The sequence below is a fragment of the Acipenser ruthenus genome, chromosome 12 (assembly GCF_902713425.1).
Source record: "Acipenser ruthenus chromosome 12, fAciRut3.2 maternal haplotype, whole genome shotgun sequence".
Classification (NCBI taxonomy): domain Eukaryota; kingdom Metazoa; phylum Chordata; class Actinopteri; order Acipenseriformes; family Acipenseridae; genus Acipenser; species Acipenser ruthenus.
In genome coordinates, this window is record NC_081200.1 from 30,442,685 (window position 1) to 30,463,469 (window position 20,785).

Consider the following 20,785-nt stretch of genomic DNA (forward strand, 5'->3'; position numbering starts at 1 on the left):
TTGAAATACAAGGTTTTGTGAAATAATAAATACTACTTCAGAGAGGCATTCCAAAAGCAGGATTTTCAGTCCAAAACTGTAGATACTTGTAACAAGCAAGATGTAACAAGCAGTCAAATTATACACCCCTTATTTGTAAGTATTGCTTTCACATTGTGTTTCATTTTTACTGTATTTAGAAATCTTATTTACTTTGCCATATGGAAGAGCATTCCCTTATTCCTTTGTTTCAAAACAGTCAACCTTTCACTGATGCCTAAACAGTGAGCTTTGGCATTTCCCTCCATCTTTAAAAGAAAGAGCTGCCTATGTGGAATTTAGGACACAGTTGTGCACTAACAGTACATGTTGCTTTTTATCTTCAAAGTGGTTTGTTTGCAAAGAGACTGGGGATAATTAGATCTCGTGACACAGAAAGACAGTCAAAACCAGTTATTGTTTTTGCAGATTGCTCACCTCACTGTAACTAATGAAATAATTCCATAAATCTAACCTGTCTTACAGTTCCATTTGCTATGTAGTTCTGGCATGTGTAATTTGAAGAAGTGGTGTATTATTATTTTAAAATCGTCTTTAAATCTTTGTCTTGTACCATACTGGATTGAAGAAAGTTCAGAGAATGCCTTGCTATTCTGTTACTGTTTCACTTCCTTGGGTCATTTCACCTCAGCAGTGCTTTTGAGGTCAAATCATGTCACTGGCTGCAAAGCATGTGCAGCAGAGCTAGCTGGATCTCTCTAAGTACGTGATTTGGATTTGAAATTGCTGCTGTGCTGTGGAGATTTTCCTCTCTCGCTGAACCAATGCAAATAAGATTGACTCCAGTACGTGTTTTACATATTGTGCTAAATGCACCATATTTTCCTATTTTTTGCAAATGCAATACAGTAATCCATCGCGTGTCCAAAGTAAGGGCAGATGTAAATTGTCAGATAAATAAATCCTGTTTTAAATACCATAATACACAGCTGTAACAATTATTATACTCACACAATTATTGTTTTGAGATTCAGCTTTTATTAGGGAGCTCCCCTAAATCCCTTGTTTAGAAAGATACAGGGTATTAATGCTTGTGACAGAGTAGCTGTCTGCCATGTGGGTGTGTGCATTCACTACCAAGTGATAGGCAGGAGATCTCAACTGGAGTTGAAGTTGATACGTTTACGTTTACGTTTAATTTACGGGTTTTCCTGCGTGCAGAATGTAGAAACGGACAAACGAGGGTGCAACATTTTATTACATAAATATTTTATAAAGTTATAATTGTTATAATAAAAAATTAAGCTGGACAAACGTTACAATTACTATTCGTAATTGCATTAACATTAATAAAGACTTGTCACTTATTAAAATGTTGCCCCCTCGTTTTCTCGTTCTTTATTCCACTTTTAGGACTTTGAGGATTTAAAAGTTTTTTCACAGCAAAACACAGGCAATGAAACTGATTGTATTACTATTATTATTGTAGTATTGTTAATACATTATATCATATTTTACAAGCATAAACAAACTGAAATTTCATTGATCGTAGATTAAAAGCACTAAAGGCATTACTACTAGTAAAACCAGACTGATCTAAACAAAAAGGTATACTGTAATAGCAATACTGTAATAATAGTTCAATCAGTTTAATTTACAGGGTTTGGCTGTGAAACAATTAAATGGACTTTTAAATCCTCCACGTCCTTACTTTCTCATTTAAATGTGAATAAAGAATGAGAATAAGTGACTATTGATGTTAATACAGTCCATCTTAAAAATATATATTATAACTTTATTAAAGATTAGTCGCTTATTTAAATGTTGTACCTTTGCCGCTGTCCCAGCTGCACTATATCCTGGTAGCTCAATGCTACAATAGTGTAACAACCCGGCGATTTTCTGAATGGCATGCCTGGGATTGGTGAAGGCAGATGTGGGGCGCTGTTTAATGCAGAGAGATAAATAGGAGTGTGTGTCTGAGCACAGTTGTGCAAGTGAGTGACAGAGGCTGTCAGAGTGAGAGCAAGAGTTACAGATGTTTTTGTGATTTTGTTTTGCTCAGCACGGTAATATCATGAGTTTGTGACGCAAGAGTACAGATTCCTTATCTTGCTTCACAGACAGTTTTCTTGCTGTATAAATAGGGCAATGAAATTACTAAATAGAGTGAGTTACAGTGTGTAGGTAACCTGAAGAAATCAAAACCAGCCTCAGAGTATGTAGATGTAACAGCAAAGTTTATTGTACATAATTCTGGAGAGAAGACTACATGCAGTCTGCAGTTAGTTCTCTGACACATAATCACAAGTTACAACACGTACATCCTGATACGTCAATAACTCTTTCATTAGTTTCTCTGCTCTACATACCATCATACATAACACATGCCTTTTCCAGTTTATCCTTTTTATGTTTACTAAACCAGTCTCTTTGAGCCACATGACACATCTCACTTGACCATCCATCTTGTTCCATTTTATTTGCCATTTGTCTTTTCAACCAAGTATTCCTGTATAACCCCAATGCGTTCCTCCATTGTACACTTATAGTGATTATAATCTTATGGGTGTGCTGTAATCCTGACTGATTACTCTGTAAACCTATACCAGTACTTATGATAATAATCTTACACTTGCTATTATCCTCACGGCCCTTGCCGCCGCTACTACCATACAAAACAACAAATAAACAATACGAGTTACTACATACCACTCTGAAACATATAGTTCAAATACAAATATACAAACATTGATTTCCTAGGCTTTTTGATCAAAGACAAACATATATTACTGACATACATACAGAGTCACGTACATAGGCAATTTCAATCGCCTCACGGCAACTTGCCATACTTACCCTTTGTGATTTATCCCATGGGGAGACCAGCCCCGAGCCGCACTCACTGTACTGTCTCTAACCCCTACAAATCTCCTGTGAGGAGACCAGCACTGAGCCACACTCACTATACTGTCTCTAACCCCTACAAATCTCCTGTGAGGAGACCAGCACTGAGCCACACTCACTGTACTGTCTCCGACCCCACAAATCTCCTGTGAGGAGACCAGTACTGAGCCACACTCACTGTACTGTCTTTAACCCCTACAAATCTCCTGTGAGGAGACCAGCACTGAGCCGCACTCATTGTACTGTCTTTAACCCCTACAAATCTCCTGTGAGGAGACCAGCACTGAGCCGCACTCACTGTACTGTCTCTAACCCCTACAAATCTCCTGTGAGGAGACCAGCACAGAGCTGCGCTCACTGTCTCTAACCCCTACAAATCTCCTGTGAGGAGACCAGCACAGAGCTGCGCTCACTGTCTCTAACCCCTACAAATCTCCTGTGAGGAGACCAGCACTGAGCTGCACTCACTGTACTGTCTCTGACCCCACAAATCTCCTGTGAGGAGACCAGCACCGAGCTGCACTCACTGTACTGTCTCTGACCCCACAAATCTCCTGTGAGGAGACCAGCACCGAGCTGCGCTCACTGTACTGTCTCTAACCCCTACAGATCTCCTGTGAGGAGACCAGCACCGAGCCATAAATGACAAACGGTAGGGGGGAAAGGTCTGGTCTTTGTTACCATTACTGCTCTGGGGGAAGATCATTGTCTCTGTTTTATTGAGGCACCCAACTGTTACAAACAGTTGGGGGAAGATCGTTGTCTCTATTACAACTAGCCAAACGCTGACTCACCTAACCTATTTCCACTGTACATAATACACACATATTATTTAGCCAAATTCCACTGTATATTATTAGAGAATACATTATAATTCATTTGACCCCTGCACTGTGTTACATTTGCAGATGTTCCTCGTAGACATGGAAGGGAATCAACAGATTTTATAATAAAAATGCAAAGTCCTTGGTCAGTCTGTGTGCTGCTGGTGGAATACACATTCATATCCTGCTTACAGAACTGTGAAGATTCAGATTCAATAGGATTGTTGTTATGAAACTTCAGACTAGGGTTACACAGTTGTGTATTACTTGCATTAGTAATATTAACTAATAATTAACATATGCAGTTTGTGTCTTGTGAAGTTTACATTTTACTTAATTTGTTAAATTATACATCATAAATGCAGTTTAGAGTGTTGAGCTGTAGCATTAAAATAAGCCATAGTATAGTAGCTTCTAAGGAAAAAGGGTGAGATTGTTTTTCATAATAAAAAAATAGTTTTCAGGGTTGCATTTAATACTTGGGAATATTAACAGTACAACAATATGTGTGATTTAGTCATTTACGAGGAACCATTGTTTGCTACAGAAGAACAGAAGTTCTCAGTTCAGAGGGAAGTAGGGAATAATGTGTAGAATGTCCAGATGGAGATTTCCAAAAGGCACATCACGCTCAAGAACATAATTACTGACCATGTGGTGCAGTTATATTCGTTTTCTTACCATAGATTTAGTTTATAAAGAATTAGGAGCTTATTCAAAAACGTTGATGAAAGCACCAGATTGCGCAATTTATCCTGGGTCCACCACAGAGCAAATTAGACTGTTGCACTTGAAGAAAAAAAGCATTTTGTGCCAATGTAGTTTTGTTTTATTTCTGTGTTTAGAATTCCTCAAGCAATAAAGTGCTTCATGTTCACAACCCAGACTATGCCTAATAGGGATGGCTTTCAGCCCCTGATATTACTGTGTGCAAAGTGTGCCAGCACTTCCAGGCAGGTTGCCAATACCTAGATAGACAGGGTTGTGATGTTGTGGGACCTGCTGATGTTGTATTGTTCCCTATTAGGCAGCAGAGAGACTATACTAAGAACATTGATGCCGTTTCCTGCTCAAATGGAGTAAGTGGTGACGTAACCAAAGTCATTTATATTGATGCAGCCACCTGACCTAACTGAGCCTAAGGGACTTGGGAGTAGATGTACTAAAATGGGCCAGTCGCAGCGCAAACATACCGCAATTTGCATTTTCGTTGCGACAATTCGCAAAGTATACATTTTGTCGTATGTATTATGAGAAAATATGTTAATAAAGAGAGCTGGAATATACTAATTTAAATATTTGTTGTCATTGCGAGTACAATATAAATTTAAACTGAAACTAAATGATTTTAGAGGCTTTTTTATTTTTATAAATTTTTTGCTTGGCCTACTTAGTGGCCTAGACAATTAACACAAAATAGATCATAATGCATTGAAAAGTTATGATACTTACAGGTGGGCAGTCGGTGCTCGTTAATATAAATTTCAAGGGGCAAGCAACAAGTTTTGCATTATACCACAAATTTGTATTATCATGAGTAGCCTCTAAGCCAAATGTATACTGTCTGTTTTTATTTAAATTAGTCTGTTGTGCAGTGCTAAATTGTGCACAATTACAAACCACCCTCACATTAATAGAATAGGTGTGTTTCATATTCCTTTACAGATGCTCAGAATGAGCTGGAGGGGTTAGCGGCACATGTGTGCAGTTTATTGTTGCTGCCAACACGTTAGGGAAACCAGAAGTGTCAGTGTCGCAATTGCCAGCAACATCTCATTAAAATATATGAGAACCCTCATCTCCACCCCATTTTTACGAGTTTATGCAGGAACGCCCAAGGTAAGAATCTTGTGTAAAGTAAATGGCAATTAAATAGTGGGTGTGTGTGTCAGTTTTTGGTTTTATTTGGCTTACTGCGCATAAATTGGCACCTAAAACTCTAAATCAACTGGCTAAATCAACATTGAAATAGGTAAGTGGATTTCAGTTAATTTGATTGTTAAAATCGTTGTCTGCCTAGGTAACTAGCCGGCACTTAAAAATTATAATTGAGTTATCCAAAATGTGCTGGGCTGTGTTGAATTTTGAGGTTGATGAGAATCTTGTGTTAAAGTGTATGGCTCTACAGCATAGTATAACTTGGCAAACAGTGTCTTAGAACGCCAGCCGTTCTAAGCACCAGCTGTCTAAGGGCCACGCGTTCAAGGGTGATCTGAGCTGTGGCAGTCAGAGCAAGGACAGGTGGAGCGAGGACCAAATCTCTCCCAATGGCTACTAGAAGCCTCATTCCTACTCTGACACCAAACATCTGGATCCCCTGGACAAAGCGTGCTCACTCTTTCTGCTCTCCTAGAATGAACACTGGTAAGTACTTGCTTCAGATACTGCTACTAACCCCTCTGTACTGCCTGCTACAAACTGGAAATTCTCCTTCCTAAATTGCTGTTCTCTGACTAACAAATCTCTGCTTCTTAACAAACTTATAACTGATGCTAACCTTGACCGTTTCTGTCTAGCAGAAACCTGGCACTCTGTAAATGATAAGCACTCACTACATCTATCCACCCCAAATGGCTACTCGCTCTCTGACAAGCCACACCTCACGGGTAGAGGTGGGGGCACTGCTGTTATTGCTAACTCTGCGCTTGCCGCCTAACTCTCTCTATTCCAGCCTTCTCTTTGTTTGAGCAAATCGCTATCAAGCTCCCCTCTCCCATGTCCCTCACCCTTGCTGTTATCTGTCATCCACCAAAGAATAACTGCTTTTATTGCTGAGTTCTCGCAATTCCTCTCCCTAATCTGCACTTCAACTGACAAAAATTCTACTCCTAGGTGATTTCAACATCCATGTCGATTTGCCTTCTTCCCCTCTAGTGACCGACTTTGTCACGCTCCTGGACTGTCTTAGACTCTCTCAATCTGTCAACGTTCCCACTCACACCTGTGGAAACACTCTGGATCTGCTCATCACCAGGGATCTTGATAGCTCCAATCTCTCAGTCTCAGATATCTCTCTCTCTGACCATTTCTTAATCACTGCCAATATTAATCTTCCCGCACCCTCAGCTACTACTGATACTGTTATTTCCTTCCGTCCCAAAAGTCTGCTAAATCCTATAATACACTTGGAGTGTGTCTCATTTTCCCCTCTGACTGGTGCTCTCCCATCTTCGGTCAATGAGGCAGTGTCCCTCTACAACACCACCCTTACTCAGATTATGGACACAGTTGCCCCGTTTCCAACCAGAACAGTGAAGAAACATTGCAACTGTCCATGGTATACCCTCGAACTTCGACTGCTAAAGTCTGACTGCCGCAAGTCTGAGCACAATTGGAGGTTGTCTGGACTAACAGTTCACAGAGAGATTTGGACCGATCACCTCAGTAGTTACAGGAGTGCACTCGCTGCTGCCAGGGTGAAGTACTTCTTAGAAATCATATCTATGGGACACGGTAAACCAAATATTCTCTTCAAAACCATTGATCAAATCCTGCTTCCAGCCATCGATAAATCCACTTCCCATTCATCCTCCTCTCTTACCTGCCATGATTTCTCCTCTTTCTTTCGGGAACAAAATCAACACCATTTACTCTACAGTGTCCTGCCACAAACCCAGTACAGTACTTGACCACCTTGACTCCCCTCCAATTGCCCCTCCTGCTTTCTCTTCCTTCTCTCCTCTTTGCATCACTGATGTCTCCAGTCTATTGTTGAAATCAAGTACTGCCACATGCCCCTTGGACCCCAGGCTAACAAATCTTGTCTGTCTCTGCTTCTGACCTTGCTCCTTCCATTATGCACACTCTCAACTTGTCCCTGGTTTCAGGCCTGGTTCCTGCTGCCCTCAAGACTGCCCGTGTAATGCCAGTGCTCAAAAAACCCTCCCTTGACCCGGCTGTCTTATCCAACTTCCGTCCCATATCCAGTCTGCCTTTTCTCTCCAAAACTCTTGAAAGGGCTGTAGCCAGCCAGCTGATGAAACATCTCACAGATAACAATCTGCTTGAATCTCTGCAGTCTGGCTTCTGGTCGCATCACAGTACCGAAACTGCTCTGCTCCGGATTGTAAATGATCTTCTGCTTAATGCTGATGCTGCTGCTCCCTCTGTCCTTGTCGTCCTGGTCCTAACTGCTGCTTTTGACACCATAGATCATAGCATTCTTCTTGATCTCTGGCACCTGTCTCTCCTGGCTGCCTCTTACCTATCTGGACGCGTGCAGTCTGTTTTCTATGATAGAAGCAGTTCTGACGCAACCCCGCTCACTTGCGGTGTCACTCAAGGGTCAGTTCTAGGTCCTCTTCTCTTCAACATCTACATGCTTCCCTTGGGTCACCTCATCCACCAACATAGCCTCATGTTTCACTGCTATGAAAATGACACCCAGCTCTACCTAAAATTAAGTCTGGCTCTCAGCTTGCATCCAAGACATCAAGGCCTGGATGTCTGCCAATTTTCTTCAGCTCAACACTAACAAATCTGAACTTCTTCTAGTAGGATCGAAAACTCAACTCAAGAATCTCAATATTGCTGCCTTGAACCTCGGAAACTGTCTGCTGCTGCCTTCCCCCACAGTACGAAGCCTTGGTGTACTTCTGGATAGTAACCTCTCCTTTGATGCCCAAATCTCCTCTGTAATCAAATCCTTCTTCTACCACCTCTGAAACATCTCCCAGATGCAGAGATACTCTGTCATGCGTTCATCTCCTCTCGACTCAACTACTGCAACTCTCTCTACGGTGGTCTTCCATCACGTGCCATAAACCAGTTGCAGCTGGTTCAAAATGCCGCTGCTAGGATCCTTACCAGATGTAAAAAGCATGATCACATTACCCATAAGACCCACTTGTTCTCTCTTTAGTCTGATATCTGTTATTAGCTGCTGTCTAAATTCATATTTCAGGTTTTTCACTTCATCTTATTCATATGATTATGTATGACACACACATCCACAATGTTTACAATTCACATCCTTGCCTTGTATTTAATGTATTATGCATGTATCTAATGTATTTGCATTGTTTTTTACTATTTGTATTGAATGTACTGTGCCCTGTATTTCACTGTATTTAATGTATTATGCATTGTTCCTCACTATCTTGTAAAGCGCTTTGTGATGGTGGGCCACTATGATAGGCGCTATATAAAGTAAATATTTATTGATTGGTAACTACATATTCATCAAAGGCTGAACCGCAAAACTCCTGCTGCAAAGCATTCCCTAAAAAGTCACTAACAGCATTGCGCTTGTTTAGTACATTTCACCCTAGACTTCCGACTTGTTTGCAACTGATTTGCGACTATTGCGACAGCCGCTACACTTTAGTATATCTGCCCCTCAGTCTCTTGTCTCTCTGGTCATTACTTCTCTCTATTTCAGACCACTTTATGGAGAATTATATAAGTATGCAATAAAGTCCAACAGGGTGTCTGTATACATCGACTATACGGACGCCTTGGGGCGTTGTGAGGCCAAGACGAAGTCGCGTGCCTCCAACCCCTGAGAAGTCTGTATATTCGATGTATAAGGACACCCTGAAGGGCCTTACTGCATTTATAATCCAGGTAAAACAGTGGATTTGAAGAATAAAAAACATAAATCATGTTTAGGGCAAAAAATTATTAGTTTGTTTATTAAATATCCTTACGCCAATAAAGTAGTCTACACACTAACTTAAGCTGAGTAAATTCTTTTTATTAAAACATGCCAAAGAAAGTACATCTTTATTTTTTATATTGTGTACATTGCCATTGAAAAGATACGCCAAGGGGCAGAACTGAGAGTTGTGTTTTTTTTTGTTTGTTTTTTTCTCCTGTCGTGTACATCTGTAACTGTAAGCAAGATCGCTACCAATACTTTAAATTCTGTGAGGCAGAGCAGTGATTTAGAATATGTGACAAGGCTCCAACTGTCCATATCCATCCGATATAACAGATAGAACCTTGCTCGACCAATCACATTGTTTGTTTCACCACCATTACCAGCCCTAGATTATAGGTTCCAATGTACTCTGTATATACTGTATATATCTCATTTTTATTTAATTTGGCTGGTCTATTTTTGTAATTAAATATTTCTAATTAATTAATTTTTTGATAATGTACAGTGTATTATTTACTGTAGGTCTGTTTCAAGCTCATTAAATTAGATTAATTGAAAAAAACAAGGTGAACTGGAAATGTGTGTTACTGTGTAAAGGAGTCCGCTGCTCCACTTGGCAGGGTGATCTCTCCTGCACCGTCATGTTCAGCCTGGAGCAGGTCTACATGGAATTGCTCACGCTGTTGGAAACTGGAACCTCTAGGAAGAAATTTTGTAAGAGTCAAATCAGGATTTCCTGCATGCAAAGGACCTGACCTAATCTCACAAAAAACATAATATTTTGATATAGAACATTTAACACAATGTATATTTCAGTATACTATGCACAAAATTATAAGAGATCGATTACAGTAAATTAAAAATATTTACAAAACAGCAATAAAAATTTTTTTTTAACCTTGTGTTGCTGTTTCATTTGTTATAAAGGGTGATGTATGTAGCGGTGTTGGGTTGTATCTGTTTTTTAATGCAGGGCAGGTTTAATGGTTCCCCCCTGGGTTACCTAGGAAACAGAAGAACACAGTACAAGCTCAGTGCCTGACAGGCAGTATGACTCGTCTTTGGCCACATGATTTCACATTCGCTGAGGCATGTGTAAGATGGGTTGAGACAGACTGCCTTTTGAGCCTGAACCCACCAGTTTTTTTTTTTATTTTATTTTATTTTTATTAAATATTTTACCCATGCTGTAATGGAGACTTTGGTTGGTCTCAATCCATTTTTAAAACCACCATCACAAATGGTGTTGAAATAAAAAAATAATATAGAACTTAGAAAAAATTTACTGTATTTTAAGTGTTTAAAAAATTACTGTATTTTAAGTCTTTATGAACAGCTGTATAAATGTAATTTTTAGCCTCTTGTCTTTTTTCGCTATTAACCACTGCAAAGCCATTGTATGTGCTGCAGGCACACATTAATGTTGTTTACACTGCATTTCAGACTCCGGGTTAACACAAATCAGAGAAGTGTGCTGTGTGGCTAACCTATTTAAAGGGTACTGGTATTTTTTGTATTTCTTTACCATCCGTTTATTTATTGCAATACAAAGAGATACATAGTGTGCCTATTGCCTTGTGCAATAATGCTGTTAGTGAAGCTGGAAAATTAAATAATTAACCCAATAAAAGCACCAGTCTGCAATCTGTATCACACTGAGTTGTATGCACAAAATAGTAACCACAGACACAGCGCCATCAGACTCCATGCAGCTTGCAACTGATATTATATAATGACTTTGATCCCATTATTGTTTCTGGTTCTAAAGAAAGCTGTATTATTCTTTGTTGCAGATTACCACTATGGGTCAAAGGTTCACTGCACAGGAGCTGTATGAGTGCTTGTCGCAGCAGGAGTACAGGTAGGTTAGTGATCATCTCTGTGATTACGTTGCTTTTGAGAGGTGATTCCACAGGATAGGGAGGTAATAAACCTCATCTTTTTATTCAAGACATTTATATTGAATTATCTTTACTCTGATATCCAAAGACACTTCATCTTCATGGCTAATTTCAATACAGTGGGCTCAGTTATATGGTTCTAAGAGTTAACATCTTTAGAGTTAATCTAAGAGTTAACGGTACCCAAGACTCACTGTGGGGGATTCCAGTAAACGTAATACTTCATGTAATGCCCTTGTGGCCAAATTAAAGCTCAATACTGGGCAAAACCACCTTAGGACTGCTGCCAGGCATTCTGTCATGTTGGTGTATTTAAGAGGAAGTGTGACAAGTCCCCCATTCGTCCTGGTGCATCCTCCTGTCCAGCACTGTAAATGCTTAAGAAGACTTCTGGCAATCTGATACAAATAGCATTTATAGAAAGTGACAAGCATGGGATTTTAAGTAGATTTTAACTCTTTAAAAAGGATCTTGCTTTATTTCAGAAATCTGTTTCTCTGTATTGACAGCAGTGTGGTAAAGCTGCCAGGGTTTGGTTGGGATACTGTATGATGTCAAGCCGAGTCACAAAGGACATTGAGTTGCATTCTTAAATTGGGTTTAATCTATGTGGTGAGTGCATAACTGTCTCTGAAAGCAAATATACAGTACTGTGCAAAGGTTTTAGGCAGGTGTGAAAAAAATGCTGTAAAGTAAGAATGCTTTCAAAAATAGACATGTTAATAGATTGTATTTATCAATTAACTAAATGCAAAGTGAGTGAACAGCAGAAAAATCTAAATCAAATCCATATTTGGTGTGACCACCCTTTGCCTTCAAAACAGCATCAATTCTTCTAGGTACACTTGCACAAAGTCAGGGATTTTGTAGGCATATAGTCAGGTGTATGATTAAACAATTATACCAAACAGGTGCTAATGATCATCAATTCAATATGTAGGTTGAAACACAATCATTAACTGAAACAGAAACAGCTTTGTAGGAGGAATAAAACTGGGTGAGGAACAGCCAAACTCAGCTAACAAGGTGAGGTTGCTGAAGACAGTTTACTGTCAAAAGTCATACACCATGGCAAGACTGAGCACAGCAACAAGACACAAGGTAGTTATACTACATCAGCAAGGTCTCTCTCAGGCAGAAATTTCAAGACAGACAGGGGTTTCCAGATGTGCTGTCCAAGCTCTTTTGAAGAAGCACAAAGAAACGGGCAACGTTGAGGACCGTAGACGCAGTGGTCGGCCAAGGAAACTTACTGCAGCAGATGAAAGACACATCATGCTTACTTCCCTTCGCAATCGGAAGATGTCCAGGAGTGCAATCAGCTCAGAATTGGCAGAAAACAGTGGGACCCTAGTACACCCATCTACTGTCCGGAGAAGTCTGGTCAGAAGTGGCCTTCATGGAAGACTTGCGGCCAAAAAGCCATACCTCCGACGTGGAAACAAGGCCAAGCGACTCAACTATGCACGAAAACACAGGAACCGGGGTGCAGAAAAATGGCAGCAGGTGCTCCTAACTGATGAGTCAAAATTTGAAATATGTGGCTGTAGCAGAAGGCAGTTTGTTCGCTGAAGGGCTGGAGAGCGGTACACGAATGAGTGTCTGCAGGCAACAGTGAAGCATGGTGGAGGTTCCTTGCAAGTTTGGGGCTGCATTTCTGCAAATGGAGTTGGGGATTTGGTCAGAATTAATGGTCTCCTCAATGCTGAGAAGTACAGGCAGATACTTCTCCATCATGCAATACCATCAGGGAGGCATCTGATTGGCCCCAAATTTATTCTGCAGCATGACAACGACCCCTAACATACAGCGAAAGTCATTAAGAACTATCTTCAGCGTAAAGAAGAACAAGGAGTCCTGGAAGTGATGGTATGGCCCCCACATAGCCCTGATCTAAACATCATCGAGTCTGTCTGGGATTACACGAAGAGAGAGAAGCAACTGAGGCTGCCTAAATCCACAGAAGAACTGTGGTTAGTTCTCCAAGATGTTTGGGCCAACCTACCTGCCGAGTTCCTTCAAAAACTGTGTGCAAGTGTACCTAGAAGAATTGATGCTGTTTTGAAGGCAAAGGGTGGTCACACCAAATATTGATTTGATGTAGATGTTTCTTCTGTTCACTCACTTTGCATTTTGTTAATTGATAAATATAAACTATTAACATGTCTATTTTTGAAAGCATTCTTACTTTACAGCATTTTTCCACACCTGCCTAAAACTTTTGCACAGTACTGTACTTCCATGGCAAATGACATGCTGGGTTTTGGCAAATAACTAACAACTTTTATTTCTACAGCTTTTGTTTTGCAACTAGTTTAGCCAGAAAGGTTTCATTTATCTACCATGCCACACTGTTATAGTAGGTTATGCCTCCTGCAATTCAGTTTATGGTAATACTGGATTAGATAAGGATGGATTGCTTCTGGAAAACAATGTTGTAAGCCAAGATTGTACTCTGCAGTAACTCTTGCTTTGTCTTTAGTAGTGCTTGTGTAATGGCTTGTGTGTGGACTTACTAGATCAATGCAGTGAAGGTACAGTGTAGAGGTGGAGGTATTGTTTTCAAGGCTGTACCTGCAGGTGACTTTTGTGTTTGTTTCAGTGTGTCTCAATCCCTGAGGGTTGAATAGGCGATGCTGCTGTCAGACTGGTTACTTTGTATGCTGTTACAGAGAGTCCGGCATGCTGCCATTGTTTGTGTGCCAAGTCCAATTTCAGCACATTGTTAAAGCAAGCTGCTGTATTGACATGGGCTCTATAGTTCACTGAACCCCATGGGAACTTGGTTACCATGCCTGTGAGTGTACAGTGTAAACTGCATGATAAGCACTGGAGTAGTGATAAGCACTGGGGAGTAGCCTGTTCAAACTCACAACCAAACTTCCTGGCAACTTTTCTGCAATGGAGGGCTCTGTGTAACTTCAGAATGTAGTGGAATAAACATTAGGAAGGTCTTGTAAATAACAGTGAATACATTTAATGGTTTCCCTCAATAATACTGTTTGAATAACATGTCCATTGTGTATTTTTCTTCTTTATTATAGTTTTTAAGACCCCAGACTAAACCATGCCCTCCTCACCCCTATTTCCATGAACACACTATCTGTAAATGCATTTAGTTTGCGTGTAATGAAGCAGTTAACCTTTTCAGGTCCATATATTAAGTGCCTGTAAGGCTCGTCAGGTCTGATTTATTTTTAGATGCGCTGTTTATTTTACATGCGCTGTTTAAAAGTCATTTTCTTCACAGTAAAAAAGGCATTGCATATCGACATGACACTCAGTACTGTACTGCATCTCCAGCCCTGCCCCACCCTTTGTTCGCTGTCTTTATCACATACCTCTTCATAATCGTGCATACTGATAAATCATCTCCTGATCACTCGATTTATCACCAAAATCCTCAATAATGCTATCCAAGTCATTATTTTATTACTATATCTCAAAAAGCTTGGCAAATGTCAACGATTTTCTTTGTTTATGTCTGTGTTATGGCTGTGGTGAATGGACTATGCGTATTGCTCAGATCCTCCTCCATTTTTTTTCTGGCATCAATTGTGCTCTCTCGGCCATTGAAAGCTTTTCTCAGCTTTTTTCAGAGAAAATCCGACAAAGGACCCGTGATTGACGCCTTTTTGATGATGTCGGACAGGGTCCGACAAAGGACCGCAAAGGGTTAATAGAGTTCATCGGGCAAGGTCATACTGTAAAATGCAAATGTGCTTTCACTTGTTTATGCTTGGGTTAGGTCATCGATGCTTCATCAGCACATTATATCACACTAACTGAGATACCATACCAGTATTTGTGAGCCTGAATGATGGTTGAGATCCTTGCTACACAAGGGGAGAGTGTTTCTTAGAGAAGACATCTGCCCTTTGCTGTTTTATTTGATAACACCACTGTGTTGAAGCAGATGCGACTGAAACCGCAGGGAGTTGTGAGGCTCTGATCTGATATCTGTGGAGATTCACAACAGCATTAAAAAGCACGAAGCAAGAAAATAAATAAATCATGCCTCTTAGTACCAGTTCTACCATAATGAGGTCAGAGGTTTCCTTGTAGCCATGGAAATGCATAAATGCATCCACTGGTTATATCACCATATTAGTCATGAACATATGCATTCCATACCATTCTTACATTCTTTATGATGAATCTCCCTGGAGGACTCCTGCACCCCAGCTGCCTGTTGCACCACAGTGCTCTGCATTGAAATGTGTTTGAAAACGGCTCATTAGCATCATGCTGACTTCATTTCCTGTTTTAAATTATTTAATACCATGCATTGGATATTTATAGCATGCAAGTGTAAGTGTCCTTTTAAAGATGCAAAATGTAAGATTCAACAACTGTCTCTTCAAGTCTGAAGTAGGGTGAAAGATTTAGGAATCCAGCAGCTGCTTGTAAATATAAGGGTCACATACAGCATGCATCTTTTTTTTCCATAACTATGCCAGTAGAAAGACAAAGTGATGAAATCTCAATTGCTGCAATGTTAAGGCTGATTTTAAATGTATGTGCTGCCATTAAGGTCAACCAATTCTGCTAAAATCACACATTCTGTAATTACACCTGCTATTTTAGCTACAGATATCTTATGGCTTGTTTAGTGTTTAAACATGCATGAATGTGCAACATTTGTGGAATGATTACCTCTGTAGTCGAATCTGTAAAGTATTTACCAATTTTACAAGAACAGCAGTTGTAGTACATGTTTTAGATTTGTGGGAAAGATAAGTAGAGGTACTGTAGTCACAGATTGCCTTTAAGGGAGTGCTGTTGGGCTGATATCTCCATTGTCCTGAGGAAGGAGGGAGGGAGGGAGGGTGGGAGGGGGAGAGAGAGAGAGAGATGGCTTGAGCAGCAAGGCCACACAACATGGTTTCTATGGTAACATTTGCACAATTGTTTTATTTTGCTCTTTGCATCTCTACACACATAATGCTGTTTCATGACTGCTGGTATTTGAATGTCAGCCAATGATTTAAAAAAATAAAAAAAACGCCTTTTGATGCTTAGCACAATAAACTATCAATAACTGTTGACCAAAAGATTGAAATAGGCAAAAGGTAAAATCTGCCAGCAAGCTGCAATAGCCTCTTACTAATAACAATCCAAATAGAGTTCCATTGCATTAATATAATACCACATTAAACCACCATCAGCAATAAAACATATGATAATACAATGCTGCTCAGATATTTATTTGGTTAAACGGCATTAAAAAATAAATGGAAAGTGTGATATGAAGCATGTCAGTTCTATCAAAAATTGACAATATTTTACCACAGTATCAAGGACTACACATTGACACAGAATATAGTGAGCACTGCTGGACTGAATGCTGAATACTAGTGTTCATTTTTAAATCATTGCTGTCTAAAAATAAAAGTACATATTGAAGCAGGAATCTGCTGCTGATATTGAACTGGACAAATGTAATATTTATGTACTTGTACCCTTTGCCCCCTGAAATTCCCTAATGTAATTTCATCTGCTAGGCCCCCCCCTCGCTAAAATCCAGTCATTCTAAGTATTTCCTAATGTCACCCCCTCACCCAGGACCAGGGAGGTCTTGGCTGCCCTATAATCCCTGTGTAGACCTGCCCCTGTTCCATATTCCATGACCGCGCTTAGCTGTGAGATCACAAACCAGGCAATACTGGAAACATGCCGTCGTAAATCATTGTTTGTGCAGGAATCCAGTCCAGTCTGCTAATGCAAGGTCAATGAATGGGTAACTCTAAGGTTCCTAAGTTGTTGTTTAAGTCCCAATGCACCACAGACCCACATTCCCATCAATACCTAAGTAAAAAATATGTCTTAATTTCTGACTATAAATTTGAGAGTTACAGTATATTTCTGTACAATTACATGTACAAGGAAATGCATTCCATAATTTGCATATCTATGCTGGCTAAATCACTTGTGCTAGAGAACATTATTTCCTGGGAACAGAATGTCTTTTAGATCCTATCGTGGTGTAGTTTTAAGGTGCAGTAGATATGGTTCTGTAATTTTGATCCAACAAGTCAATTCTTTTCTACCCAACTCTTTTAAACTTTAGGTTTGGTGCATATGCACTGGCTTGACATAAAGATTGCATTGTGCTTTTTTTATTATCCTGGCAGTTTGAACACAGTGGATGGACTCCATTCTACTATTCTCGATTTGTGGCTGTACTGCATTACAGTACAGTTTCTGATTGACTCTCATTGACTAAAAGTTGCCAATAAAGGGAAAGGGCGGACTTTAGAGGACTAATCTTCTCCAACAGACACCAGACCCAAGTATAATGTGTGGGTTGTTTATCACTGGACAGGATAATATGTTGGTGACCACTACCTCCAGCTACTGAAATGTAGCTTTATCGGATACTCCATCTATGGTCTTAGTGTATATCTTTGGCAACGGCCAAGTTATTTGGCTCTGTATTTATTTTATTTATTTTTTTCTGGAGAGAAGCTGAGCGTGGGCTGGAGTCAGTTGGCAGAGTTGAACTTTTATCTGGAGCAGTGCAACACAGCTGTCTGCATGGAGGCCAGGGTCAGGGGCTGGATGTGACCCCACCAAGCTGCAACGACAAGGCTGTACCTTTCCACTCTCTTGGAACCCACTTTCCTGATTTTGATCTTCATGTACACACATTCCCGATGGTTCTTGACAATGGGAAATAACAGCACATAACAATAGTGTCTCAGTTTAAAAAAAAAAAAAAGATGTTTTCTTTTTATTGATTTTATAATTTTAGAAAATCTCAGTGTTTTAGTGATTCTGAAAAAAGCAGAAAAGACTGCACCTAAAGTACTCTAGAAGACTACCATCCTACAAGTGACTCCAAATACAGTATGAAAACCTCTGTCATGAGAAAATATCTACAAGCAATTAATGTGCCTCGCCTTAAAAGAAAATCTGCAGATCTCATTAAATATGAAATAGAAAAAACACAATCTAAATACTGAAATTACATTTTATTTCAGTTGAATGGGAATTAGTAAACAATAAATATAATTTTTGTTAGAGAGCACTACAGAATGCCAGGTGGAGGTAGGTTTGTTTATATGCGGTTCCACAAACTCATAGAAATTTGTCAGCTTTACTGGAGGGGGGAGGGTTCAGCATAAACACAATGCAAATCCTCAGAGTGAAGGACGTATATTTTCACCAGGGATATCTACTTTTATGTATGTGTTGGCTACACAACTTCAAAAGCATTCCATTTTTTTTACACACTCTAGACTATAAAGTTGCATATGCAGAACCTCCTTTCAGGTGTCACTTAACTTTCCATAGGGCTTGAAAACATATTAAAAGTCTCAGGTTTATTTGTTTCTAACATGTTGTTAATGTTTGTTTTGGTTTATTATATACTATATACTCTGCACAAACAAGAGAAAGCAAAGGGATAAGTGATCAGTCTTTATATCGCTACCGATTTTTCAAGAAACCGTTGTTATATTTGGTCCTGCCCAAGGACAATATTGATCCACTTCATTAACCTGTGTTCCACCCTGCTGGGTGTTATTTTACCAAGAAGGCTTCTGCATCAGAGGAAGTGATATAAATTTACACAAGAGGGAAGAAGGAATGTTATCATTTGACACATCTCCATTTAACATCCATGAAAGATTTCAACCCCTTTTTAAGCATTTACAGTATTTTTCATCATCTGTGCGCAATTAAAATGCAGTTCTGAACAGGAAGATGTCGCCCTGTTTCTTGATCAGATTTAAAAGTGTAAGTGAATAGAATAGTTTTATCATCTGGTGAGATATAACCTTTGCATATATATATTTATTAATGCATTATTGCAAACAACCTATGGGCATTTTCATCAGAAAACTCATCACTAAAACCATGTTTTGGGCCTTTTAAATCTAAATTCTGTCTGTTTAGATATTTAAAATAGGGACTTCTGTGTAGGGTTGTGCAAGGCAACGTCTAAAACAGTTTTGAAACTAAAACCTTTTTAGTTTACTTGTGTCTTCAAAAAGTATGTACAACCCTAGAGAGCACCCATTTTTTAATTATTTAATAGATGCAGTATTTAGATCAAGTGTGTCAAGTGAACTCTAAACCCAGGATCAACAGATCCTTCCTTGTAGTGTTAATTTAAAGAATGCTTTAAAAAAAATGTTCAGAATTTCTGATTAGATATCCATAACACAAAAAGAAGCATGTGTAGCAGTTGTAGTAAATTCTAGAGAATGAAAACTACAGTTAATTTATTCAAAGTATGTCAGTTTACCTTATTGTTTGGAGCAATATGTTTTTAATAAATATTCACACTTGTATAAGCCATACAATGTATCTGTTTACCCTATGAAACAGTTGTAAAGAGATATTGAAATATATTACAATGTTTTTCAAAAGGCAGTGTGTTTTGACTTTTTATTATTACAAATAGTTTTGTAAGTGATATTTTAATGTACATTAAGATTTTATAATGACATCATTTGGCAGCTCTGCTGCTTACACGTTTGGTTCACCAAATACTGGTGGGCCAGTTTAACTGAGGCAATTTTATTATTATTATTTGTTTATTTAGCAGATGCCTTTATCCAAGGCAACTTACAGAGACTAGGGTGTGTGAACTATGCATCAGCTGCAGAGTCACTTACAATTACGTCTCACCCGAAAGATGGAGCACAAGGAGGTTAAGTGACTTGCTCAGGGTCACACAATGAGTCAGTGGCGGAGATGGGATTTGAACCGGGGACCTCCTGGTTACAAGCCCTTTTCTTTAACCACTGCACCACACAGCCTCCCTGTGTGGTGCAGTGGTCCATACACATTTACTCAACCCATCTATTGATTTTTCCAAAATGCATCCTTATGGTCTTAATATACACATCCATTCACACACACAAGTATTTATGAGAGGCATTTCTGAGATCTAGTCAGTACAAGATTATGAACAGGTCACATCACACAAGCTCATGCCAACAAACATAAGCAATCTGTTTTAATTTTACAATCATTCAGTAAAGAAAGACCCTAAAACATGGTCTTACTTTTGGAGCTCAAACAAATCACAATGATGCGGACAGATTAGACACATGCTGGCAAACAATTAATAGTTCAGATTGACCTCAAATGTTTAATTTTTTAGCATAAGCCCCAGAGCAGTATTTACCATCCAGAGTATGGTAAAGTTTGTGGAAGGTGATTGATTTCCTGACCAGTTTTGGGTCATTTACTCAAGAAGATTTTGCTGCATTTTGACAAACAGCCTTTTACAGCAAAAGAAAGGAACTGCCAAGAGGAGTTGTGGTCCAACAGATGACTAAGAAACGCAATACCAGTATGTACTGTACTGTAAAGTACATTTACTTTAAGTACACAATTAATTTAATTCTAGAAACATCAGTTAACAGGAAAATAAGCCAAACCTCCAATATTTCACATTTATGGTAATATCAGGTGGTTGGTGACTGGACAAGATCCAGAAACCTCTCAGAGACGGACACTCACACTAATTAAAAAGCTGACTCTGTAATTAAGTCGGAATTAAAAACACATCCAAATAGTGGGTCTGTCTTATTGCGAAATTAACCTGACAGGTAAAA

General features: G+C 39.3%; 1 long non-coding RNA gene across 1 annotated transcript; it reads left to right on the forward strand.

Annotated features, from left to right (window-relative positions):
- Positions 1-10,665: 10,665 nt before the first annotated feature.
- LOC131740092 (uncharacterized) lies at positions 10,666-19,548 on the forward strand. The gene is made up of 3 exons (XR_009330754.1): positions 10,666-10,810; positions 11,106-11,173; positions 17,682-19,548. It is a non-coding gene; the product is annotated as an uncharacterized LOC131740092 (long non-coding RNA).
- The last annotated feature ends 1,237 nt before the right edge of the window (positions 19,549-20,785 follow it).